The sequence below is a fragment of the Grammomys surdaster genome, unplaced genomic scaffold (assembly GCF_004785775.1).
Source record: "Grammomys surdaster isolate TR1022 unplaced genomic scaffold, NIH_TR_1.0 165, whole genome shotgun sequence".
Lineage (NCBI taxonomy): Eukaryota > Metazoa > Chordata > Mammalia > Rodentia > Muridae > Grammomys > Grammomys surdaster.
Genome location: NW_021604613.1, coordinates 12958236 through 12970848, shown reverse-complemented (window position 1 = coordinate 12970848; position 12613 = coordinate 12958236). Strand labels below are relative to the sequence as shown.

The 12613-nt window shown below is 43.3% G+C and overlaps 1 protein-coding gene across 3 annotated transcripts in view; it reads left to right on the top strand.

Annotated features, from left to right (window-relative positions):
• Positions 1-1832: 1832 nt before the first annotated feature.
• Positions 1833-12613, top strand: part of Als2 (alsin Rho guanine nucleotide exchange factor ALS2) — a 70889-nt gene continuing 60108 nt past the window's right edge. Inside the window, exon 1 of one of the 3 annotated variants that reach the window (XM_028765598.1) lies at positions 1833-1909. The gene's annotated coding sequence lies outside the window, so the exon portion shown is untranslated. Of the gene's footprint in view, positions 1910-6782; positions 6872-12613 lie in introns of those variants that run through there. The other 2 variants (XM_028765600.1, XM_028765599.1) reach the window with 2 other exon arrangements.

Here is a 12613-nt window from a genome sequence, read left to right as displayed (position 1 = left end):
ATATTTTGGTAGCAACTAGGGGAAATGAAGGTGGTTTACCTCTGGGAGTCTCACTTTCCTCAGAACTGTAGATGAAGACATTTATTTTTCATTTTTATCAAAGGAGGTGGGCAGGATATCGCTCAGTAAGGAATTAAAAGCACATGAGGGTGGGGTTACTGGGGGAGAGAACTAGGAGATACTGTATTAGTGTACAAATGACTGGTTTAGGCTCTGTAATAAAGTTTGGCCACACGGATGTCTCAGTTGAAGCAGTGTGACCATCCTGAGAAGAGGGAAGTTATTCCAAGGAGAGGCATATGTGCCCCTCCTTTTGACTATTGGACTAACAGGATAATGGGTCCCAAAGAATTAGAATTTCCTCAAGAGTCCCGCTGGGGAAGGGAAAGATTGGGGTGCCTGGTGTAAACCAGCAGGAGAGCTTGTTTGCTATTTCTGACAACTTATCAGTTCCCTTTGCAGGACCAATCAAGATGTTTACCGTGGGCAGGATCACAACTTGAGCCTTCTATTTAAACCTCATGTCATGACCCCAACGACAGACGTGGCGGGTTACTAAGACAGGCCTCTTTATTCTTCTACATAGGACAGCCTCATTGATTACATCTCTTTCACTGTTGTCTTTTTTTGTGTTATGGAGGACAGGTAGCTTGTTAGGGCGGCAAGAGCCCAGGCTCCATTAACTGCAGGACGTCTCTGGTTTGTACCATTTGGTGGTGCCATTCTCAAGGCTGTACATTTTTATGGTCTGGTACTGAAGTTGATAAGTATCTGGTGAGGGCCTCTGAGTTGGAGGAGCCAGTTGGGGTGTTGTACGCAGGAGCATTAGATCCGGGGAATCTATCTATCTATCTTCTTCTTCTTCTTTTTTTGGTTTTTCGAGACAGGGTTTCTCTGTGTAGCCCTGGCTGTCCTGGAACTCACTCTGTAGACCAGGCTGGCCTCGAACTCAGAAATCTGCCTGCCTCTGCCTCCCAAGTGCTGGGGTTAAAGGTGTGCGCCACCACTGCCCGGCCTATCTATCTTCAGTGGAGTAAATGTAACCCTATAGGTTCAACGATGCACACTCTGTAGCAGCAGATTTCTCTTGATTGTGTTCCAAGAGCAGCTGTTACAGAAAATGTTCAAGAGAGGACTTCGGGGTGCAGTGGGAAGACTGCGACAGTGACAAGTATGGATTGTTGTGAGACTGTGAAGCAAGCAAAACAAGTTTAACGTTGTATATTGAGGATCGCTGGGGAAATAATTTCTTCGTACCTCAGTTACTCTACCGTTTGGGGTGGACGCGCGGCAAACGCACACTCGAGAACAGATGACGTCATGGTGTGGTGGAGGAAGGGAGCTATCTCGTTAGGGAACAATCCATGAAAATGCAGCTTAAAGATAGCTCGTATTTTCACTTTTGTTATTTTTCTTGAGACTGGGTCTCAAGTCTGGCCTCGAATTCCTGATTCTACTGCCTTCATCTCACAAACGTTGGGATTACAGATGTGTGCAGTCACGTTCTAAGATTTTCTCTTCATCTCTCACAGTTTGAGGAAGAAACAAAACTTGCAGTAGCCTCCATCCTCAAGCGCGGCCTATCGTTACCATGGAAACACTTATGGAGCTAGGTCCGTTCACTAAGCCTTCGGTTGCTTCTAAAGTGCGCCCTAGGACGATTGGTTCTGCCCTGACTAAAGGGCTTCTCTGCAGTTGCTGATGCGTTCCGAGCAATCTTGATCCCCGTCGGACGCCGTCACTGCCTCTTGCCTAGCCCCACCCATTCTGTGGTCCCGCCTCTCCAGCCAAACGCCTGAGGCCCCGCCCCTACCTGGAGGCCCCGCCCCCGTGAATCAGCTGATCTCGCGTACCCGCGGTGCAGTCGGGCTCGCGCCGGGCGAAGAGCTCGGAGCTGCGGGAGCGTCAGGTGAGCCCGCGCGGGTCAGGGCGGTCCTTGGGTTCGAAAGCGGGTCGGCCGAGGTGCGGGAGCGCGCTGGGCTGGCCTCCGGGGACGGCCCCTACCTGTGGAAGAGCTCTGGACGTGGTGGTTCGGCCCGGGTCCCACCCTCCGGGTCCGGGCGCCACTGCCGTGGTCCGAGCTGTGTAGCATTCCTTCGGGTTCCCTCTTCCCGCCTCCACCCACGCTGCTTTCCGCCCATTCACTCAGAGGACTCTTTGAATGCCAACACTGGGCGCCCAGCTGGCAAGACAGTGAACCGTGCTGAGTGTCCTAGGTGGGTTTGCCCCAGGATGCAAATCGCGGTGAAAAGTGAAGGGGGGGCAGAAAGGGTTAGTGGTTTGAAACAGCATTTGCGGAAAATGAAAAGGACTTTAGTATTAGTCAATGGTAGTTTGACCAAATCCCTTCATGTATCAAGTGATCCATCAAAGGAGAGAATAAGCATCTTGAAGACAGGAAAGAACACAGGAGCGATCTTGAGGAAATGGTTCTCACATTGACGTCGGTCCTCCAGGCAACAGGGCTGTTTGCAGACAAGCAATTGTTTTGTATAAGCAAGCTACTGTTTAGTCCTTCTGTGGTTACCAAAGAGGAAAATACACTGGTTGAATTGGGGTGGTCAAGAACAGCACTCTCTTATAGGTTAACTGACTGCTGTACCCAAATTAAGGTTCTTATTTTGTTGCTCTTATATTTGTTCTTTAAATGGCTGTCAAGGGTAAACTTGTGTGATTTAAGTTTATTTGGAGCAGGTACAAAAATGCAACAAAGCTGTAGGTCATACTTTTTTTGTTTTTATCATACACATGCTGCACAGCTCGGACCACGGCAGGTTCTTTAGAGTCACAGAACTTATGGAATGTCTCTATATATTAAGGGAATTTATCATAATGATATACAGTTTGCAGTTCAACTAACCCAACAATGGGCAGCTGTGAATGGGAAGCCCAAAAATCTAATAGTTGCTCAGTCCTACAAGGGTAGTTATTTCAGCCGGTCTTCTGGATAAGCTGGAATCTTGAAGAAGTAGGTTCCAACAGATGTGCTGGCAAGTGAGTTTGAGCAGGCAAAGGAGAAAGAGCCTTCCTTCTTCCAATGCCCTTATGCAGGCCTCTAGCAGAAGGTGTGACCCAAATTAAAGGTGTGTACCACCACACCTGGATTTGGAACTTGTGCTTTGCCACAGGCTAGCCTTGAACTCAGAGATCTGCTTGCCTTAGTCTCCTGGGATTAAAAGCCTGGCCCTAAGCTGTTCATGGCCACTATGCTTCAAGATCTGTGTCATCCCATGTCAAGATCTGGGTCAGAAGCCTTTGTATTCTAGCCTCAATCCGTATCTGGATTGCAGTTCGTTGTACATGTAGTCTAGTTGACAACCAGGAATAGCTATCACAATGTGTTAGGTAATGAGCTCAGTGAAAAATCTGCTGTTTATTTTATATTCTTGATTTATCAGCTCACTGTGTAGCCCAGTCTGGCCTAGAACTTGTGGAGCTCTTCCTGCCTTAGCATCCCAAGTATTGGGATTACAAGTGGGCATTGCCATACAAAGAGTAAATTGTAATATTTTATTCTTCTGTTTAGTAATAGAGGCACAGTGATAAGAGTCCTAGGCTTTGGATCTAGAAATACCTTGAACACGTCTTTCTTTGAGCCTCTTTGCCTCAGTTTCCTAATCTCTACACTGGGCTTTCTGGTCTACAGTATGGTTTATGTAGCATTTATTACTATGCCTGGACTCTGAGAAATGACCGATATATGTTAACTCTTTAGTTACTACTCTCTTTTAGCATATCATGAACCAGGCTATGGTGACCTTTTGTTTTTTAAAGTAGGAAAGATACTTTGAATGAATCAGAGTTGGGTTTATCAAGAAAAGGTCGGATTTCTGAGTTCTAGGCCAGCCTGGTCTACAGAGTGAGTTCCAGGACAGCCAGGGCTACTCAGAGAAACCCTGTCAAAGAGAAAAGGTTACTACACAGATTGAAGCACTAGCATGAGCAGTGGGAGAGTGACAGTAGGAAGGTGGCAGTGAGCACCCTGATGAACACAAGCTTCTCTGTCCGCAGTCAGCAGTAGGTAGTAGGACTGTACAGTGGACACAGGCTTCTCTATTGTCAGTCTCTGATAGAACAACTATAGTTCATTTCAGAAATAATTTTAAAATTTGTATTTAGAAGAAAAAGTGATTTCAAGCTGATCTCTGGTAACATTGGTATTTCATAAAGGCATTTTAATTTGGAAAATATGCTGATATAATCTATACCTAATTAAAATTTATTAATAAATTATGGCTAATAGTGGCAGATTTAGAATTCATAGTTAAATAAAAAAGATTCAAAGCTGTTTTATAATATTAAAAATTGTCAGCATGGGCCAGTGAGGTGGCCCAGTAGGTAAAGGTACTTATCACCAAGCCTGATGACTTTAGCTCAATTCCTGAAATCCATGATAAAAGGACTGAACTGACCTCCAGAGGCACACACACACACACACACACACTAATAAATAAATGTAATATCTTTTAAAAAAAACATAGTAGTCTATAGTAGTACTAGACAAGTAATTTGGGAATAAAAATAAAAATTAAATAATGTTCAAAACTACATTTATTTATTTATTTATTTATTTTGGTTTTTCAAGACAGGGTTTTTCTGTGTAGCCCTGTATGTCCTGGAACTCACTCTGTAGACCAGGCTGGCCTCAAACTCAGAAATCCACCTGCCTGTGCCTCCCAAGTGCTGGGATTAAAGGCGTGTGCCACCACTGCCTGGCCATTTATTTATTTTTGAGATAAGGTCTTGATTTGTAGTTTGGGCCATGTTGAATTCTCAATTCTCCTGCTTCAGCTTCTGGACTGCTGGGATTACAGGTGTGTCCCACCCGACATACCCTTACCTTGGGCAGTTGGACTGTCTTTACTCCTTTAAGTGAAGAGACTAATGAGAATATTGCTGGAGTTCTGATTTTAGTTTTTGTGTGATTAGTTGAGTCTAAAACAAGTAGTAACTGTTGCTAAGTCTGAGGTCTTATGTAGCCAAGGCTCCTTTAAAACATGCTATACAGTGGAGGAGTCAGGGCTGGCCTTGAACTCTTGGTTCTATTGCCTCCATCTAGAGTGTTGCGGTTACAGGCCTACATCCATCCATGCCACGTTCCTTCTAACAGTATTTCTGAAGAACGTCACCAGCCCTAAGAGCTTTCTACAGTTCTTATTTCTTTTAATGAAGCAGAGGCGATGTTGGAGAGAAGGAAGTTTTCTTTTTCTTTTGTGACAGGGTCTGCCCTGGTCTGCTCTCTCTTACTGTGATAAGTACCATAACCAAATGCAGTTTGGGGAGAAGAAGGTTTATGTGATTCATATCGCCCCATAACTTGAGGGAAGTCAGGGCAGGAATGCAGTCAGGAGCCTGGCCCACGCTGGTGGCATGGGCAGGTGTAGGCCTGTAATCCCAACACTCCAGAGGCAAAAGGACCAAGAGTTCAGAGCCAGAAGCCATGGAGGACAGCTGCTTACTGACTTGCCTTTAGGCTCACCCTCTGCTGCCTTTCTTATACCGCCTAGATCCTCTTGCCCAGGGCTGGCACCTCCCACAAAAAAAAAGTCTCAGTCTGTTACCCAGCCTAGTCTGGAACTCACTCTGTAGTTTAAGATGGCCTCAGCCTCCCAGAACTGAATTGCAGGCATGAGCCACCACACCCTGCTTTTTTGAGACAGGGGTTCTCTGTGTAATCCCCCGCTGTCCTGGAAATTGCTCAGTGCTGCCCTGGAACTCAGAGATCTGCCTGTCTCTACCTCCTGAGTGCTGGGATTAAAGGCGTGCCCCACCATTACCTGCCTTCAAGAAAGGATTTTAGTGGAGAATCAGACACAGGTATTGAGAGAGATACCTTATCAAGTTCAAGGCCAGCCTGATCTACAGTTGCAGTGTAGCCTGGTCTATATATAGTCAGTTTTAGTACATCCTGGTCTACATAATAACTTGCAGGGCAGCCTGGTTTATCTACACAGTGGGTCAGTGGGTTGGAGGATGGCTAGAACTACATTGTGAGACATGTTGCCCTCTCCCCACCCCCAAGAAAGAAAACAGCTTTTCAAGCTGGGAACACAGTGATGTCTGCTTACAATCCCAGGACTCCAGAGACCTAATCAGGAGATTTCAAGTGGGAAAGCAGCTAGGGCAACAGAGTTCTAGGCCAGCCTGAGTTGAGTTACAGAGTAAAGAAGGGTTGTGTTTAAGTGTCGTGTGTGTATGTGTGTATCCTGTCAAAGACCCCCATGTCAAAAACAAAGATTTCTTAAGAGGATTGTGTTTAAATGTCTTATATGAAAAACCTTGGTGGCCTTTGAAGTTACAAAGGGTTTTAAATAGTAACCCAGGCATGCCTGTTATCCCAGTATAGAGGCAAGAAGGTCAAGAGTTCAAGGTCATCCTTGGGTATATAGCCCTTTGAGGCTAGTCTGGGGCTACAAAAGACACTATCTCAACTTCCAAGAAAGTTTTTTAAATTAAGTAAGTGAATTTCCGTATATTTACTTTATTTAAAGAACTTTCCTTTGATAAATGAGACTATAAAGCGATTAGCAGTTTGGTAATATAAAAAAGTCAAAAGAATCCCTTTTGCAGGCACAAGGATGTCTAGACCATGCTTTAAACATTTTTAAAAATTACATTTATTTATGGTGTGTGCTTGTGTTTGCCAAAGGGAGTGGAGTTCAGAGGACAACCTGCCAGAGCTTCTCTCCTTGCATCGTGTGCTGAACTGCATTCTCACCTCTGGAAGTCCTATTTTCTAGGGCTTCCTGGTGCTGATCAGTTGATCCTGTTCACCAAGGATGGATGGTCTCTACCTTCATGATCTCAGGAATTCAAGGAATCTTGGAGCTCAGAACACGGAGGACCATTTTCAGTAGGAATTGGGAGATAAGTCAGTACCTGAGACATCAAACTGTATAAACAATAAAATATTCAGATTGTTATACCTAATCCCAAAATGTACCTCAGTGTTAATATGAGCCTTGGCAAGTGTGAGGTGAACAGGCAGGGAGGAAAGTAGGTGGTGGCTGAGATGGCACAGGAGGCCTGCTCTAATGGCACATCTGAACCCTGTTACAGTCCTCCCACAGACTTCCAGACCACTTAGCTCCTTTCAGAGCTTCTATAGAATTACAGTTACCTCAGATTCCAACTATAGTAAAGGCAGATTGTTCTTGGTAGGAATTTTTTTTTTAAAAGACAGTCTTGCTATATAGCCCCATGACTTCGAATTCTTGATCCTCCTGCCTCTACTTCCCAACTTTTGGGATCATAGATATATGCACCATACCTAGCTTGTGTGTGTGTGTGTGTGGGGGGGGGGCTAAAGGTCATCATCTTGTGTCTTCCATCTGTTTGCTTTACACCATCCATCCATCCATCCATCCATCCATATGATAGGGTCTCTCTGAATCTGGAGCTCACTATTACAGATCCTTTTGTCTTCATGGCATACTGTCCCCGTTCCCTCCGACCCATTCCCCCTCAGAGCTGGGTTTTAGACATATTGCTGAGCTGGCTTCCACATGGTGTTGGGGATCTGCGCTGAGACCGTCGTACTTGTACAGCTGGTACTTTACCCAGTGAACAGTCTCCCTAGCCTGGTGTTTCTTTTTTAGGGAGATTTTTTTTAGGTCTGTTTACCATTAATGACCAATTTTTTTTAAAAGTAATAAAAACTGGCAGCTTTTATGTCAGTCCTTAAGAGAATCTTGGTGAATCCCAACAAAGCATGAGGTTGTTCTTTTTGGTGATGTACTCAGTTCCTGTCTGGACCCCGAGTCTTTGGGACGTAGGATGATGGTGTGTTTAGCTTATGCCCTTTGTTTGATTTTGCTTTCTTTTTTGATAGGAAGTTTAGGCTGACCTAGACTGATAATCTTCTTGCCCCAGCCTTCCGTGTTCTGGGACTGTAAGGACGTGGCACCATGCCTGGCTAAAAATAATAATTAAATCAGTTAAGTTATTGATAAATTTTTTAGTGATTATATAACTCTTTTAACTTTGAAGAAGATATACAGGTTGGTTTTTTTTTTTTTTTCCCTTTCAGTTCTCACAAGTAAAAGATGGGATTTTGGGCAGTTCATTTCGCTGCCAGTGAGTTATACCCAGAGTTTAGCTTTTGTCTCTCTAAGTCCACAAATTGACTGACTGATCTTTCTCTTAATTATCAAGTATTTAGAAATACTTTCCTTCTGGAAACCTTCCCCAGTTTCTTGCTTACATGACCCCTGTGTTACGATTTTGTTGGTAGCTCTGACCAGATGATGGCATCTGGCTAGTGCTAACTCCAGTGATAGTTTTTCGACCATCTAAATATATTTGAGCCAAGTTTCAACTTACATTTTGGGCAGCCTTCTGAACAAACGTAGCAAGAGTGACGCTAGAACTGTTTAACACAGCAGTGAAGTAGAACAGTTCAGCTGCACACCAGCAGGGAAGTAGGTAAACCAGGTGTTCATGCAGTTGACTGTACTTATCCCCTAGTACATCAATTAGGTCTGTACTTACTGAAAGGACATTATTTTTAGTGAAAGAAGCAAGTGCCAGAGGGTCTTTATGTACTGTAAGATACATTGCTGTTCAACTACAAACAGTAGCATTGTTCACGTACGTGTATTTAGCTAATGAGTGAGCAGGAGTGAAGAGCTAGGTGCTGTGCATATACCTAACCGTAAGAGTTTATTTATAGACATGGTGGGTCACTGCCTTCAGCTCCATGTAGAACTTTACTGAAAAGGACCGTATTGGGTAGTGCTGTATACCTCTAACCCAGCTCCTGGGAGGCTTAAACACGACTGCATGTTCGAGGCCACCCTTGGTGGAGGAGTGAAGCAAATTTGAAATATTTCATTAGCTCTTAAAAACCAGGTGGTAAGGACATAGGTTTGATACCTTATTTTTATAAATGACTAAGATGGTTTGGGGGAACTACACTTAAGGTTATTTTATTTATAACCAGGGCTCTTTCCCTGTATAGATTGTTTTGCTTTGTAGCTTTAAAGTAGTAGAGTCTGAAACAGCTCTTGTCTCCTGCCGAGAGACAGCAATGTGCCTGGCAGCTCCTCTCTGCAGAACAGTTCTGCGGAGAGGAAACACTGTGTCCTGGGATGAGGAGTGAGTCCTGTTTAAAGGCTGCAGAGGAGTTGGAATGGTAGGGATTCTTGGGAGAGCTGAGCATAAAACCATCTTGAAATCTTTTTTTTTTTTTTTGAGACAGGGTTTCTCTGTGTAGCCCTGACTGTCCTGGAACTCACTCTGTAGACCAGGCTGGCCTCGAACTCAGAAATCCGCCTGCCTCTGCCTCCCAAGTGCTGGGATTAAAGGCATGCACCACCACTGCCTGGCACCATCTTGAAATCTTAAAGTGCAGGGAGCAAATTCATTCATAATGCTCTGAAGGGAATTTAGATAAAGACTGACTTTACCAAGATTTTATATGGTCATGAAGTAATGAGCACTTTATTTGAGTTGGTTATGTTAGTTATTAGTTAGTAAACGCATTATCCTGAGATATTGTAATTCTAACAGTTAAATATCAAAATCCCAAGATACTGTAATAACTCATGCCTCTATGCCATGGCAATATTATAAAATCTTTCATGAGAATTTTACTGATTTTGGAAAACTCAATTTTTAAAGCTGCACAGTAGGTATAAAAAGGAACCATATGTGCGTTACTGGGCATTTCTTGTGCAATGACACATACCCTTCTTAGAGGACTCTCACAATCAGAAATGTGCTCAGTTCTGGTAGGTCTAGGTTAAAAGCAGCAAGCCATTGGAAGAAGGGTTAGGTGTGGGGATAGGCTCAAAGGTGTAGGGATAGGCTCAAAGAGTAAAGGTACAAAGCCTGACTACCTTAATTCAGTGGAAGGAGAACTGTCTTTCAAAACTACTTGTCCTCTGATCTTCATGCACTATTCTACACACACACACACACACACACACACACACACACACACGAACATCTCGCTCTCTCTAAATAAATGTTTAAAAAGTTAGCAAACAAAACAAAAAAAACAAGCAAACTATAAACTGAGTATTGGGGCAACCTTCAGATCAAGTGCCGTGGCTTCCGTTCTCCCTTAAATGTAATCAGCTTGTTTGTAGTGGTTAGTGTGCATACAAAGTGTAAAAACGTCATGCTTCCTGACCTTCAGGAGCTTAATGAGTCAAGACTTAGTAAGGGCATTATCCTCTAAGTACAAAGTTAGAAGTAATAAGTAGCTTTCTACCCAGGCATGAATTCATTTGTGTTTAACTGCCTGAGTTCCCCTACTCTGGGGACTTAAAGAGTGTCTTGAGGAGGGTCTGGGATTTGAAGTGGCTTACGCAGTTCCAGTTGGTTAGCATGTCTGCTCTAGTCCTTAGCCTTGCATGCCTGGTAAAGGTGTCAGTGGCATGCTATCCGGAAAGAAGTTGTTGATATCTAGAATATTTGTAGTCAAACAGAGTCCAAGAGCGCCTTAACTCACATGTAAACACAGTAACCAAGACTTTAAAAGCAAATGATTATTAAGTATTTTACCTGTGTAAAATACCAGGTGCTCTTAAATCACTATATCCACAGTGTGAACTATGGCTTATTTCATTATAACAAATTATGACTCAACCTTGGGATAACTTAACCTTGGGATTTACAAGGTTAAGACAGGAGAATTGCAGAGTTCAAAGCAGCATGGGCTACAGCGTGAAATTCTGTCTCCTAATTCCACCTCACCTGTGGAGACAAAAAGAAAGAAGTTGTGGATGGCTACTTGAAAATCTAGTAGTTTTGTGTCCAAGTTACTAGTGCCATTAGTTAATCTGTAAATTCCTTTCAGAGCTCATGATACAGTTTGCTCAGTTGTTCCGCTTTCCTGTTTCTGGTTTTAATTTTTTTGAAACAAGGTCAAGAGTCAGGTGTAGCCTAGGGTAGCCTGTGACTTGCTATAGCTGAGGCTGGTCTTGACCTTTGATCTACCTGTCTCCACCTTCCATTTGCTGAGATTAAAGGAGTGTACACTATGCACAGTTTACTTCTTATCGTAATATGTAGTCATTTTTTAAAAATTATGTATGTTATTTCTTTGTGTGTATATGTATTTTATGTCTATGTGTATGAGTGTGTTCATGACATGGTGAGCGTATAGACATCAGAGGACAACTTTTGGGAGCCAGTTTTCTGTTTTTGCCCTGTGGGTTCCAGGGATTAAACTGAGGTGGTCAGCTTTGGTGGCGGTCCCTCTCCCCCTCTCACCCCTCCCATCTCACTGGTCCTGGTTAGTTTTAATCGCTAATTATCATTACTTTTGTAAAAAATAGTTGTCATTATTTTAATCAAAATACCCTATGCAGGGCTTGAGACTTGAGCCCATGGCCTTGGACTTGTTAGACAAGTGTTCAACTTCTAAATTATATCCCTGTTTCCACACACCCAGATACCTATCTTAAACCAGTGTGGAGAGAAGTAGCATGGTATGGTGGCACATTCTTGTGTTCTCAATACTCTCCGGGCAGAGATGAGAATTGCTTCTTCAAATGTGAGAATATCCTAGTTACATAGCCAATTCTAAGCCAGCTAGGGCTAAAAAAAGAAAGCAGGGGGAGAAGATGATGGGGAGAAGGAGAGAGAGCAAAAGTTAGCTTCCTTTTGTCTTGAGGATGCTGTCTTCTCTATGGAGTGCTATCATATTAGAAAAATATAAGATAATACAGTGGACCACTTCAGGGGGATCACTTCAGCCCAATAGTTTGAGGCTAGCCAGGGCAACATGTAAGACTTGATCTATCTACCTTCCCTACCCTAAATAAAACCCAAGCACGTTGAAGAAGCAGAGTGAAGAAGTTAAAATCTGAGAGACGTGTACTAAAAATTATAGTGATTTTTTTAAAAAGAATATAGGTTCCAAGTCCCTTATTTGGAAATATTGAGAGATGTTTTGGAACTGAGATTTTTCTCTCCTGAAGACGGTGTATAAACTGTATTATGTAGTACCTTCCCTGGGATCTCTGCCAGCTTGTGATCATATTGATAGTTCTGCTCCAAGAGCGGTAGGGCAAGTATTTGCTATAGACAAAATAACAGCCCCTCATTGGTTCAGGTCGGATTTTATGGTTGGCTGAATCGAGGTCATATTGGATTTTTGCTGTGAAAAAAGAAAAAAAAAAGGTAGCTTTCAGACAGAGTCTTTGGACTTTGGATTTTGGATTCTAATATAACGGAAATACAGATGGTTCATAGCTCTTCTTTTTAAAAACGGGATCTTGCATTGTTACTGCAGCTGACCTCAAACTCAAGGCAATCCTCCTGTCTTAGCCTTCCAATTTATGGGATTATAGGCATATACCACCAAGATGGCTTATAGCACTCCCCCGCCCCCCTCACTCTCCTAAGCAATGATTATGACTCTAGACTAGACCATATTCTTTTTGGACATTACCAGATCCTGATATTAAAGTGGCATCTTTAAACACAGCCAGTTTCCTCCTCACAGGGAGCTGTAGTGTAGCCGTGGAATCTAAACGTGGTGTCACTTTGGTAAGAACCAAAGTTTGCTCTTAGTTTAAATGCAGCATCCGAGGGTTGCATCTTTCTGCTGTGAAGGAGATAAATAGCTTGCAGAGTGGTATCCATTGAGTCTAGCCTTGGG